At 42.1% G+C, this 13,139-nt stretch overlaps 1 protein-coding gene across 4 annotated transcripts in view; it reads left to right on the plus strand.

Moving 5' to 3' along the window:
- The window catches only part of camk2d1 (calcium/calmodulin-dependent protein kinase (CaM kinase) II delta 1), a 79,487-nt gene that overhangs the window by 25,131 nt on the left and 41,217 nt on the right, over positions 1-13,139 (plus strand). The window lies entirely within an intron of this gene.

The following is a 13,139-nucleotide window of genomic DNA, read 5'->3' on the forward strand; positions in this document are numbered from 1 at the left end:
CCACTGGGGCATCCAGTATTGTGTGAGTGGGCATGTGGCCACATTTGTGTTTGTAGTTTGTGTGAGAGAGACACCCTGTGCATTGACATGTAATCTCACTCCCATGTGTGCACAGAGTTGTGTTTGTGCTTCTGTGCGTGCTGCCGACATGTTTGTCATGTCAGAGAGAGTGTGTGAGTCACACAACATGCTTTAATATCCTCCGCAGTCCTTTGGCACATGCTTTCTTAATCACTTAATCACCATGGCCAGTTAATCAAGCCATTATGGATTCTGTGCTGGCAGCCTGAATATGTAATGTGCACAGGAGTGCGGTCAGTGGGACTATGTTGCTGCCAGTGGTGCAGTGAAGCAGTGACTGTGAGGGATTGTTCACTGCCATTAGGCAGGCTTTTCAAACGTGCAGACCAGAGGCTCTGGAAAAGGAACCACTGGCCCCCTGGAAATGCTGGATCTTACTGATGTCAGTTGAGGGGTGGGAGGAAGGGCAGCACAATGTGCAAAACCACACGCCTTCATAAGAGACACAGAAATGCATGGGGACATTGGAATTCTATAGTACAAAATTGCATGTTTCTAGAGGCATTACTGGTAGAATAGTCAATTAAGTGTACACCGATGATACAAAAGACTAATATTTATCTGTAATGTAGGAAATCCCTCTCAAATAAAGTTAAGTCCCAATTGAAATCGTATCAATATGACTGTATTCAGCTTTCACTTTATACACATTTAGTTAAGGCCAAACCCAGTTAAAATATGTTCATGCAAAGGGGACATTTGTTCAGTTTGTGGTTTTTACATTAGATATGTCCACAGCTTTTTCATGTGTCACCATTTCCATTGCCTGTGATTTACTGATGTACTGTAGGTTAAAGCACAGACACACACACACACATGCACATTGTCCCTTTGATTTGGAGGGTTATTTTCAGTTCTCGGCACCTTTGCAGACGCCCACGCCTCTGTTTCTGGCTTGTCTGTTCTGTAGCAGAATCTCAGAAACAGTCAGGTCCTTTTTCTCTCTTTATCTCTCTTTCCCCCTCTCACTCATCCCCCTGCTGCTCATCCCTAGTGTTGGTCTCCATCTTTCTCCACCCCCACTCTCTCTCTCTCTCTCTCTTTCTCATCTCTTTCTCTCTTTCTCTTTTTCTCATTTGTGCTATCTTTTCCGTCTTTTCTGTCCTCTTTGTTGCTCACTCTTTGATTTGCTATTGTCTCTCAGATTGCAGGTTTAATGGGAGTGATTCAAGAATTTAGAATAGCACATTCACTTTCTGCTGCCTTGGCAACACCATCTCATGAGCTCGCTATCGAGAGAGAGAGAGAGAGAGAGAGAGAGAGAGAGAGAGAGAGAGAGAGAGAGAGAGAGAGAGAGAGAGAGAGAGAGAGAGAGAGAGAGAGAGATGAGACGGTGAGCGAGACATAGATGGGGGTATTCTGTTATACATTCAGTGGGCAGAGAAAAGGGCTGGACTGACTCAGGTGCGTGCGTGCGTGCGTGCGTGCGTGCGTGCGTGTGTGTGTGGACACATTGCTGGCTCAGTGGGCATTAATTGGGCTTTGCTGGGAACTCCTGTCTGAAAGGCATAAAACGCTCTTTTACTCTCTCTTTCTATCTGTCTGTAATTCTCCCTTTTCTCTCTCTCTTTTCATTCTCACTGTCTGTTGTGCTGTGAGTAGTCTGCTTTACACTCTCTTCCACATTGGGTTGAACTCTCATTTCACATTTCACCACATCCCACATTTTCTGACACTCTCTTTTTATCTTATTTGTTTTAATCTTTTACAGCTTTCCTTCTCAACTGAAAGTCTCCCATTAGTTTTCTTTTTTAAGATGGTTACTTTATGAAAATATTATGTTGTACCATTATATACACTGTAGTTCCCTTTTTTCAAAACGAAACTTACTCGCAAACAGAAATACACGCACACACACACACACACACACACACACACACACACACACACAAACCCTACTCTTTTTGGCAGATACTTTGTTTGTTATGCAAAGCCATAGCTCAGTTTGCATCATTAGTTCTAAAAATCAGCCTATGTTTTTGCATCCCCATTGCTTTTGGGCCTCTTGCATTTGAATGTGGGTGTCATATTTCAGACTAAGCCACAAGGTACCTTGAAATGGGGAATTTGGTTAGTTTCCTGAATTAAACGTTGAGCTTGGATCACTGAGTCATTTAGTCATTGAAAAACATCCTGTTTGTGTGTGGGAGGGCATGCATGTGTGGATGTATGGAATGTGCATGCTTGTAAATGTTGTGTGTTGTGTGTGTTTATGTCCATGTGTGAGTGTGTGAGTGTGTGTGTGTGTGTGTGTGTGTGTGTGTGTGTGTGTGTGTGTGTGTGTGTGTGTGTGTGTGTGTGTGTGTGTGTGTGTGTGTGGGTTCAGAGGGAGGGTGACTGTGTTGAGTGGGATGTCTTTAAAGTAAGTGTGTGTGGAAAGATGACCCAGAGGAGACTTCCCTCCATCAGGCCTGTGACTCAGCCTCTTTTGATGTGTGTGTGTGTGTGTGTGTGTGTGTGTGTGTGTGTGTGTGTGTGTGTGTGTGTGTGTGTGTGTGTGTGTGTGTGTGTGTGTGAGAGAGAGAGAGAGAGAGAGAGAGAGAGTATAGAACATACAGTGTGCTGCATGTGTGTAATATACATTTTACCTATGTTAAGTGAGCTCGCCTCACGTCTCAGTCATCAGGCGTGTCTTACCACTGATTCACACTGGCTTGTGTGTGTGTGTGGGTGTGTATTCACGGTAGAGAATAGATAATTAATAAAGACTGTGATCAATTATGGTCATGCTAGTTTTTAAGATAATCCTTCTCTAACTATGGAGGCTGATGGTGCCAGTGCTAATACTTGGTTTCTGTGGTGCTAAGCGGATGAGTCATACATACACTCCCCCTGGATGAGCCAAGCTGGTACCCATTCTATAGCTTTTTGAGACCGTGCAGACAAAGTTTGTATGAGATTTGTATGTTTGTGCACTGTTTGAGAGTGTAGTGTGTGTGTGTGTGTGTGTGTGTGTGTGTGTGTGTGTGTGCATGTGTGCGAGAGCCCAACTGATAAATCGCTGTGCCGATTTAATCATTCGATATTAGCTATTAGCTATATCTATTTACCTTTCTATAAGTATTAGTGTTTATAACGGCCGATAATTATTTTAAAATGAAGTAAAGGAAACCAAATACTGATCATTCATCTAAATTTTCAGTATTGTCTTTCTATCTTACGTCCAACAGCATATGTAGCATATGTTGAGTAGTGGAGGCTAACTTGATTGTTGTCGTATTTGTGAAACATAAACGTGTTACACACAAAGTAGCACTATAATTTTCTCTTTCAACTGTCATTCCATACATTTTCTGACCAAACTGACAGTAGCTTAGGTAGTTAGCCACAATGATAGCTCTATCTAATGTCATTGTTTGTCTCGGGTGACCATTCGTCTGAATTTCAAGCCCTCTGTCCTAGATAGTGTCCTCTTTTGCTAGGTTGCATTGTCAAAGTTAACCAGTCATAAGTAGCACACTGATTAATACTTTTAACGGTATGTAAAAAGCTAATGTTGACGTTTTTACTACCCACCCCTCCCCAAAGCAGAAATTGGGGGGTGTCCTCATTTTGGTCAATTTGTCCTCACGTTTAGACACAACTTGTCCTCCTTTCTGGTTGGTGGTCAGCCTATTTCTGCTAGTTAGTAATAGTACACATGTGGCATCCAATCCCCCTTTTAAACACAAATTGTCTGTATATGTAGGCTACTGTATGTGTAAACCTTACTTCCGATCCGGGTCACGGCACCAATGTAACCTGCCTTGTGTTGAATTGCAGCGCTCAACTATAGTCGCCTGACTCAAACCTGCAAACAGCAGCTCCTTGGAGCGGGAGTCACTCGAGCTAAAAACACAGGCTGCTAGCTCAGATATGGCGGAGACACTGTGGCTGTTGCGATAACCTGTTAACATGGGTGCCACAAATCAAAATAAACAAGCAACTGAGCCGTTCCGCATATGCAACACAGGCAATGTGTTCAAGCCTTAAGTCCTATGGGGTATGGACATTATCTTACATTATGCAATTTTCCTTTCCGATCACACAAAGTATCGCACCGTTTAATGCTGTTAACGATGTGTAAAAAACACAAAAACACAGTGTGCGTGTGTGCATGTTTGCATGTGTGCATGTGCCTGAAGTTATTTTTAGCTGTGAGGCTCCTGTGTGAAATGTGTCCTAATGAAGGAGAGCCCTAGCTGTCTCTGGTGAGTCTGGACAAGCACTAAGCACTCTTTCTACCTCTCTCTCTTTCTCTCACTCTCTCCCCCTCTTCCTCTCCTTCTTCCTCTCCTTCCTCTTCCTCTTTCTTCTTTTCAGCTGAGTGGCTACTCACTGCATCAGACCATTTTGCATCTCATCAGATGTATTTGAGTATCAGGATATTCCCTCTCTCTTTCTCTCTCTCTCTCTCTCTCTTCCCTCTCTCTAGCTGCTCTCTTTACTAAACTGTCTTCTTTGTGCCAAAATAATTGGCTCAGTATTGAAATGAGGCAACGTTGAACAGAACGGGCGTAAAGTGAGCTAGGACACCCTGAGGTGTGTGTGTGTGTGTGTGTGTGTCCGTGTGTGTGTCCGTTCTCACCTTTTTGTGCATCCTATGTTGAACTTGTAAACACATTCTCGATTTATCATTGTCACAGAAAGAAGTCTTTTCAGGAAAACATAAGTTCTCATCACTTAAGACATAAGACACTGCATAACATGGCAGACTCCACACCATATAGCAGAGAGATGGAGGAGAGTTAGTCTGATGACGTACTGCATCTTGCTGAAGTTTGATGTGGAAACATTAGGGGTCAAAAGCAAATGGCAAAACAATGACAAACTACAAATGATAAAAAGACCTTACAATACCTAGTTCTTTTAGATGTGGGTGCAACCAAAATGTATACTTCTGTACTTCTCCTGTGTTGCCCCCTGTTATTGACTAGTGTGTCGCCTAGCACCAGGCTTGTGCAAAATTCCAGAATTGAATTGAAACTGGCTCTTGAATTTCACTTGCATTTCAATTAGGGTTGCAAAGGGCCGGAAAATTTCCGGTAAATTTCCGGAAACTTATTAAATTAACCTATTATATTATTAAAATTAATGGGAATTTTCGGTAATTCATACTGTTTCATATACAAACATTAACATTTTGTTTCGTAATAAGCAATATGATTTGTTTGTTCATATTTTCACTTAGCTTAGCATACAAAGCTAGCTACCATGCTAGCGAGAATCCTATTCTCTGCCTATGGTTTACTAGCGTACTAAGCTAGCAACACTGAAACCACTGAACTGCCCAAGATAAACCACGCCACTCAACAACAAAATCCGATTGGTTGGAACATTAACTGACCATCAGTTTGTTCAGTTAGAATTCCAGAAAATGGTAAAAAAAAATAAAAAAAAATATAATGACACAACATACCACCCCAACCAAACCTTATAGATTATTTAAGTTATATATAAGTTGTCAAGCTTAATCAGACAGATTAATCGTCCCATTACAGTTTATGCAAAATGACGTACACCCATTTGAATGAGGACAAAAGTGACGAGAAGCCAATAACTGGGCAACTCTGTTTGCAAACTTTCCCCAGTTTCACACCAGTTATTCCCACATGAGAGGACATTTTCACTGGGAATTTATGTCTAGTAGCCTATGCTGATTGCTGTGTGCATGGGATTGACGTATGTGCAGGGTAGAAATTTGACTGAAACTGCATTAAATCAGGTTGTTTTAACTAATATTATGCTGCAAGATGGGGTTTTGTCCACTAAATTTAAGTTCCCTGTTATAGACAAACTAGCCATATTAAAAATTCCCAGTTTATTCCCATTATTTCCCGTTTATTCACGTTAATTTCCATATATTCCCGTTAATTCCCATGGAAAGTTTCCAACTTTGAAAATTCCCTGAATTTTGCAACCCTAATTTCAATTGAGGTAGCAAACAGGAAGCAGAATTGCAATTTGAATTGTGCACAACCCTGCCTAGCACATCATTGGCCTTGCAGTGGGGTGATGAGGAGGTGGACTGATGGAGTGATGAGATGAACAGAGAGAGATAGAGAGAGAGAGTGAGACAGATGATGGAGAGGAGTGGTGAACAGGGGGAGGGGTCAGCTTGATTGCATTGAAAATAGCTGCCCCCGTTTCCTGCAGCCTGACGGCATTCTCTGACTCTCGCCAGGGACTGGCATGAATTGGGTCAGCAGCTCGGTGTCCAAACACCTCGTTTCGATCTCCTCCTTCTCTCTTTTGTTACAAGCTGTTTTTAATATGTTAGATCTAGATTTGAAAGACACATTTGGCTCTGTGAGTGGGAGAGGTAAAGAGATAGACGGAGGAGACCCCAGGGCTCCAAAGGATTCAACTGTATTGTCATTGTGCAGAGTACAAGCACAGAGACAACCACATGCAGTTTGCGTCTAACCAGAAAAGTGCAGTCTGATAAACACAGTATGGTGTATGGTGGTGCATAAACAGTATAAGATATATAGTGCAGTGTAGACAATAGTATACAGTTAAGAAGGTGGAATGATTTACCGTAATATAAATAAACTATAAACTATTAACAAACTTATCAAACTAACAAATGAATAAAAACAGTTCCAGCTGTGTGTGTGTGTGTGTGCGCGCACGCATGTGTTTATATGTGTGTGTGTGTGTGTGTGTGTGTGTGTGCGCGCGTGCATGTGTGTGTGGCATATTCACTGATAATGAACCTGGTACACCATCTGTGAAGTGTGATGTCTGTGTTCCAATTATGAGAGTTTGATGCGACATCTGTTGCTAAGGTTCTTATAAGTGGGTAGCTAATGGATTAATGTTAAGTCATGAGTAGGTGCTGTTTTGACTTGATTTGTTTATGTTATAGATTTGTTGATGAGTTAATGGATCTGATTGTGGACAATAGGCTACTGGTAAACTGTATAGAGTGTAGTCCATAGCATGATGGTGATGGTACATTAAGCGAAGTGGCCCATAGGGTCATATAATCCAGTCAAGGTAAAGAGGTCATTGGATTTACTCAACCATGTCCTGCAAGGCTTTACATTTGCTCTGTCACTGCACTTATTTGAATTCAATTTGAATTCTTTTATGTTCAAGTCAACTGATGCCTTAATTTCTCTGCTGGGAGAGATTGTGTCTATCCCTCCTCTCCTTCTGTCTTTCTCTCCATCTCACTCCATCTAGCGGCCTTTCTTTCTCTCCCCCTCATCTCTCTTTCCTGCTGACCGGAGTTCAGGCTTAGTGGTCATGTTAAGCGTGCTGTAATGGGCTTGTGTAATGGTAGGCGGACCTCAGAGAGAGCCACCGCTGACGACGACACAAGCGAAGCATCAAGTCAACACTTACCTCCCTTTAAATCCTGTTACATCAGAGATTAGGAGCTGAGGCCACAACCGCTCCGCCAGGGAGAGGCCTAGCAAGACAGACAAAGCCCCTGATTCTAAGGGCCTGTAAAAGCACATCTGAGTGGTCCGTCTGGGATTGCATCTCAAAGAGAGATGATTTCATTGGAGGGCTCGCAAAGAGTGGCTTTCATTTGCGGCAAATGCACCTGCAGGGAAAGGCCTAGCAAGACCAACAGGGGAGAGCCCCCCTGGGCGGCATAAAGCCCCTAGTTTCATGGGCCTGTAATAATACATCTGACTTGTCCATCTGGGATTACATCTCAAAGAAAGCACATTTGATTGGAGGAAGTGTTTTTGTTGCAAAGAGTGAATCTCATTTGATCCAGGTAGCTAGGATTAGGAGTGAGTGAAATCGTTGCTAAGTGTGCTGCCATGTTTGATTGGCTTGGCTGTATTTGGGCGTGGTGTCCTAGAGGGCATCTACAGTAGTTGTAGAGATTTAGATGGCAGGGCTGCTCTATTACTTAAAGAGGCGGATCCCGAGTGCTGGAGAGCTCCGTGAGGAGCCATGATTAGAGGAAGGATTATGGATGCATCTTCAGTTCAATTGAACTTGACTGTTAAGATTAGCAGTGCCAGTCTTGGAGCGGGTCTTATTTCCCCAGGGAAAGGAACTCTCTCCTCCTCATCGTCTCTCTCTGTCTCTCTCTCCGTCCTCTGGCAGCCTGTCTCTCTCCTCTTTATCTCATTCTTTCATTTCTATATCTCTTTCTTACTATCCATGACTTTCTTCCTTTTTATCATCTTACTTGTTAATCTGGAAATAATACACAGAATTAACTCATACACGTGTATTTTGATTGGGCAACTTGCATTACATAGTTTTTAGTAAGGGGTGCCTCTTTTGCTTTGGATGCAATTTATTTATCTGTGTATGGACAGATCATGGATATGATTAGTAAGTGCAAAGAGTCAATGTACAGTACTTGTTAGTGTTTCTTATGTAAGGGATAATGTATAGAACGCCGGTCATTACTGGGAAAATAAGTCCCGAGAGGGCGAACCGGGCCCCGACGCGCAGCGGAGGGGTCTTGTTCCGCCCTGAAGGGACTTATTTTCCCAGTAATGACCGGCGTTCTATACATTATCCCACTTATTACACGGCTACTTGCCAAAACGAAATAATAAACTCCACGATATGACTTTAGCCTACATAGCCTAGCCTATTTGTTACCGTTCATCGTGACATTTGCTGAGAAACAAATAGTTTGCAGAAACACGCTGCTGAACTTGAATCAAACATTCTTTAGAACACAGCTGATCAACCGTCTGCTTTCACTTTTGAATGAAGTTCATGTCCTTGCGTAGTGATATGGAAGATGTATCAGAAGCACAAAACCCGTTGCCATTGACAGCGGTAATTATATGTTTGCAGCGGTAATTACATGAATATATTTTACCGTAGAACTTTGGGAAATCCCATTCAAGTCAATGGAGCGTTCTACTAGCATTGTGAAGAGCCGTATAATAAGCAATAAATATTGTTGTGCTGAGTTCTAAGAACAGAGAGTTCAAGTTAAATGTTGTTGTGCTGAGTTCTAAGAACAGAGAGTACAAGTTAAGTGTGCACCCAGACAGACAGGAACTGCACCCTGTCTGTGTGTGTGTGTGTGTGGGTGAGATAAGAGTATGTCACAATGAAGTCGCTATGTCTTGCTTCCTATTTTCTGTGTGCATCTGTACAATAAAAGACACAGCTTTTGGGCTGCAGAGTCAGAGACTGATGGTTTGAGGAATTCTTCCTTACATTAGCAGGCTCTCCTCTTGGTACCAGAGTTTGTGGGCAAAGCCATACTACGTGTTGTGGTTCTTGTATTTATATTTGTTGGGGTTAAATTCCCTGACAGTTACCAACAATGTTAACAACAAACTCAGCTTCACTGCTGCAAACAAAGTTGGCTATATGCTTCGCCATATAACGAACCAGCTGGCCTTTTGATAACAAAATCTATACCTTTTGTTTAGTCCACTGAAAGTTATCCACATATCAAACTATTAAATATACACAGTTATGGAGGAATTGTTTTGGGGAAGCAGTTGCACTATATCCCACTTTTGCTGCCTTTAAGCCACTTAAATCCATAGCCTAGATGAGCATGGCCTACAACTTGACGTGATAGTGAAGCTAAATGCCCAAGAAACGTCACGTCATAAAAGTTGTAGGCCTACTAAACGCAAAAACTTAATGACAGCTTGTTCGTGGTGGTGTAGTGCTGCCTAATTGAAATGGGTTTGGCAAGGGGTATCTTATATTCGGCTATTACGTGTGGCACATTTATTGGGCTTTTAGCCTCTTTTAATTTATTTGATGAGGAACTGATAAAGACTGAGCAACAGAAAAGTCATAGTCGATTAGTCGTTTATTATTTTAATTAGGCTATTAGCCTACTATTACTTTACTACTATTACTGTTATTATTATTATTATTATTATTATTCGGATGAGGCAAAGGAATGTAAATCTGAGTCTGAAATGTTGGCTACAAACAGTCTATACTGCTGTAACTGCACTGCTGCTATTATTAATTGTTATTACACGGCTCTTCAGAGTGCTGCAGAAAGTTCCATTCACATGAATGGGCCTTCCCAACGTTCGGGCCTATGTTAAATCTATATAAATCACTGGCAAAGTATATAATCACCGCTGTCAATGGCAACGGGTTGATTAACGTCTTTCATATCCCTCCGCAAGAATTCCGTTCGCTTATTGCAATGGAATTTCATTGAAAGGGAAAGTAAGCTAGTAAGACGTTGCCACGCAACATCTGAAACTGCCAAGTTCTATCTGTGTGGCGAACTATTTATTTTGTCAGCGGAAGACACGAAACGGTAGCAAAATCATTTTTAAAGATTCATTGTGTTAGGTTTCTTTTCTCGTTTTGGCAAGTAGCCGTGTAATAAGCGGGATAATGTATTGTCCGCCGGTAATTATCAGAAAATAAGTCCCTTCAGGTCGAAGCAAAACCCCTCTGCTGCGCGTCAGGGTTCTGTTCTCCCTGTCGGGACTTATTTTCTGATAATTACCGGCGGACAATACATTATCTCTTACTTAACTTCCGGGAACTATTTGAGGCTTCCATTAGCTGCCATTGTTGGAAAAAAATGGAACATTAGCGTCAATGGAGTTGTCGCAACTCTACCTTTATATGGCTCTGGTTCTGCCTAGTGGTTTTCAGCAAAACAAATAAATAAAAATAATAATAATAATAATAATAATAATAATAATAATAATAATAATAATAATTGCTTGTGGAAACAGTCCAAGTGGTGCATCATAAAACTTATGAAAAATGGGGAAAGCATAACAAAGCACTTGGTCAAAATGACCCAAACCAACCATACCTGTAACCCAATATACCTTGTCAGAAAAGGGAAATTGAGGAGCAATAACTGAGCATATTGATGAAACAATCCACAGTACGTACAGGGGTGAAAAAAAAACAATATTTGTATACAGTAACAATGGACCTTGGAGAGTCCACTACATTAGGATATAGCTGTAAACCTGTGCACTCAATAAAAGGTTATAGAGTCTGACTATTGGTTCGTCTCCTGTTGGAGCCACGGTCCCATCTTCAGTCCCAAGATCAGGGAAGGACATGGGCAGACCTAAATGGATCCCTTCTAATCTTGTGGTATGAATGTTTGATAAATGGAATTAGCATAGCTCTCATTAATCACCGCTGAGTTGAGTGTTGCCGGGTAGATTGGAGTGAGAGGGTGAAGGTCGAGATGATGCATAGATGTTTAAATAGATGGAGAGATAACTGGATGGATAGATTGGAGAGTGAGAAAGAGATGTGAGGGTTGCATAAAGAAACAGATGAGCAATAGATAGAGATAGAGAGGGAGAGATGGATAGATAGATGTACATAGACACAAACCGAGAGACAAGCAGATATCTCAGAGATGGAGCAATCAGACAGAGAGGCAATGTCCGTGTAAAGGTGAGAGGTCAAGACGTCTGCCGTCCTCTGATCCCAGTACCACTCTGATCTCTCCGACGGCAGCGGTACAGTGAGCCGCCAGAGATCCAGTGGGATGCCCCGAGTGCTCGGTCAAAGGGCCAGTAGAGTCCACACTGGGACAAAACAAATCAAGTATGGATACAAAGAGACGGTGCACTTGGAAGTGTTTGTGATACTTTCAGAGCAAAACACAATGCAGGGGAGCTTTTTATATAAGAGACTTAAGCTCCTGATGTTTAGGAAGCTCCAGGAGCTCCATAGAGTGCACCCAGTGTCAAAACAAACCCAGGATGAGCTTCATGAAATACTTACACGGTGAATATTTCACAACCCGTCAGTGAGATCTACTGTACCACATATAAATAATTCACACATGTTTCTTTCTTTTTACAATATGTAAAACCTAACTGAGACATGGAGGAATTGAAAGTGCATTCTACAATATTGAAGAGATTCTTGTTTTTTTTTTCTACCTCTCTAGCTCTGTTACATCTACAGACACTGATACCTGAAAAACATCTCAGAACCACTTTAGAAAGAAGACTTACAAAGTTACAAAGTTACACTACAAAGTGAAAAATCGGCTAAAAAAACCTCTGTGGGTTTATTCCAAACTGAGGTAGGAAAGGCAACTTCAACCACTGACAGGGAAACTCAGCAACAGCAGGGCCCGGTCTGCCTCGACTCTTCAGCTGGCCTCTGCACTCACACACATGACAAGTTGGACATAAGATGCACAAAAAGGTGCACACGGACACACACACACACACTGTCCCCTGTCCCCCGGGAGTGTGACTTCAGTGCAGCCCACCCCCCGCCTGCTCCCCTCTGCAGGCTCCCACTGCAGTCGGTTATTATTGACTCTGCCTTCCACAAACGCGCTGTTATGAAGCACTCACGCTGTTTACACTCACTCATCCTCGCGGGCTCAAATGAATTATGGATTCATTATTTCCTGCCCTCTGAGTGGCAGCGTTCTGGTAATTTGAGGTGGGGGAAAAGCCACAGGAAAAAGTAAATGCATCGTGAGATGCATTATTCACTTCTGTGTTTCTGGTATCATGAATGCGCTAGACACCAACACAGGTTATGTGGCGGGATTTTGATATGGTTTTATCCGTTTATCCGTAGGTGTTTATCTATCTACCTAATCTTGGTATTTAAAACTGTCTCACTGTTGTAACAAATGTGAGTCACTGTGTGAATTAGCAAGTGTTGTGCATGCACTAGCCTGACTCTGACCTAGGCTACTGTTTTTCTGCTTCTCTTTCTGCCGTCCTATCTCTGTCCTAAATCGTCCTCTCATGTTGTCATCTCTATTTTTCTGTAAACACCTAAAGTACAAGTAGTTTTAATCACGTATGGTCTATGCTCATTTTTCACATGGATCAGTTGCTGTTATGCTAATGGAATGGGAATATGATTCGACACTTTCTGATTGACTGCACATAGTACAGACTTGTGGTCTCTGTAAGAATGTAATGTAATACGATTCTTGTTCAACTTAACAGTGGCTTAGATGCACTTATCCCAGTTTACATGATGGATACTAGCATCCTGGTTACTGACGACGTGTTCTCACCAAAGATTCTAAAGAGTGCCGCTCTGTTATCTTTGGTTCTAATCAGCTACAGCATCCCAGTTTCTCTTGGAGTACTCCAGCTAGCAGAAAGGGATTTCTCAAGACTTAGGGCTTATCT

This window comes from Alosa pseudoharengus, unplaced genomic scaffold, assembly GCF_046254945.1.
Source record: "Alosa pseudoharengus isolate Yale_2024_CS ecotype anadromous, Long Island Sound unplaced genomic scaffold, YU_APseudo_1.1 YU_APseudo_1.1_scf_17, whole genome shotgun sequence".
Classification (NCBI taxonomy): Eukaryota; Metazoa; Chordata; class Actinopteri; order Clupeiformes; family Clupeidae; genus Alosa; species Alosa pseudoharengus.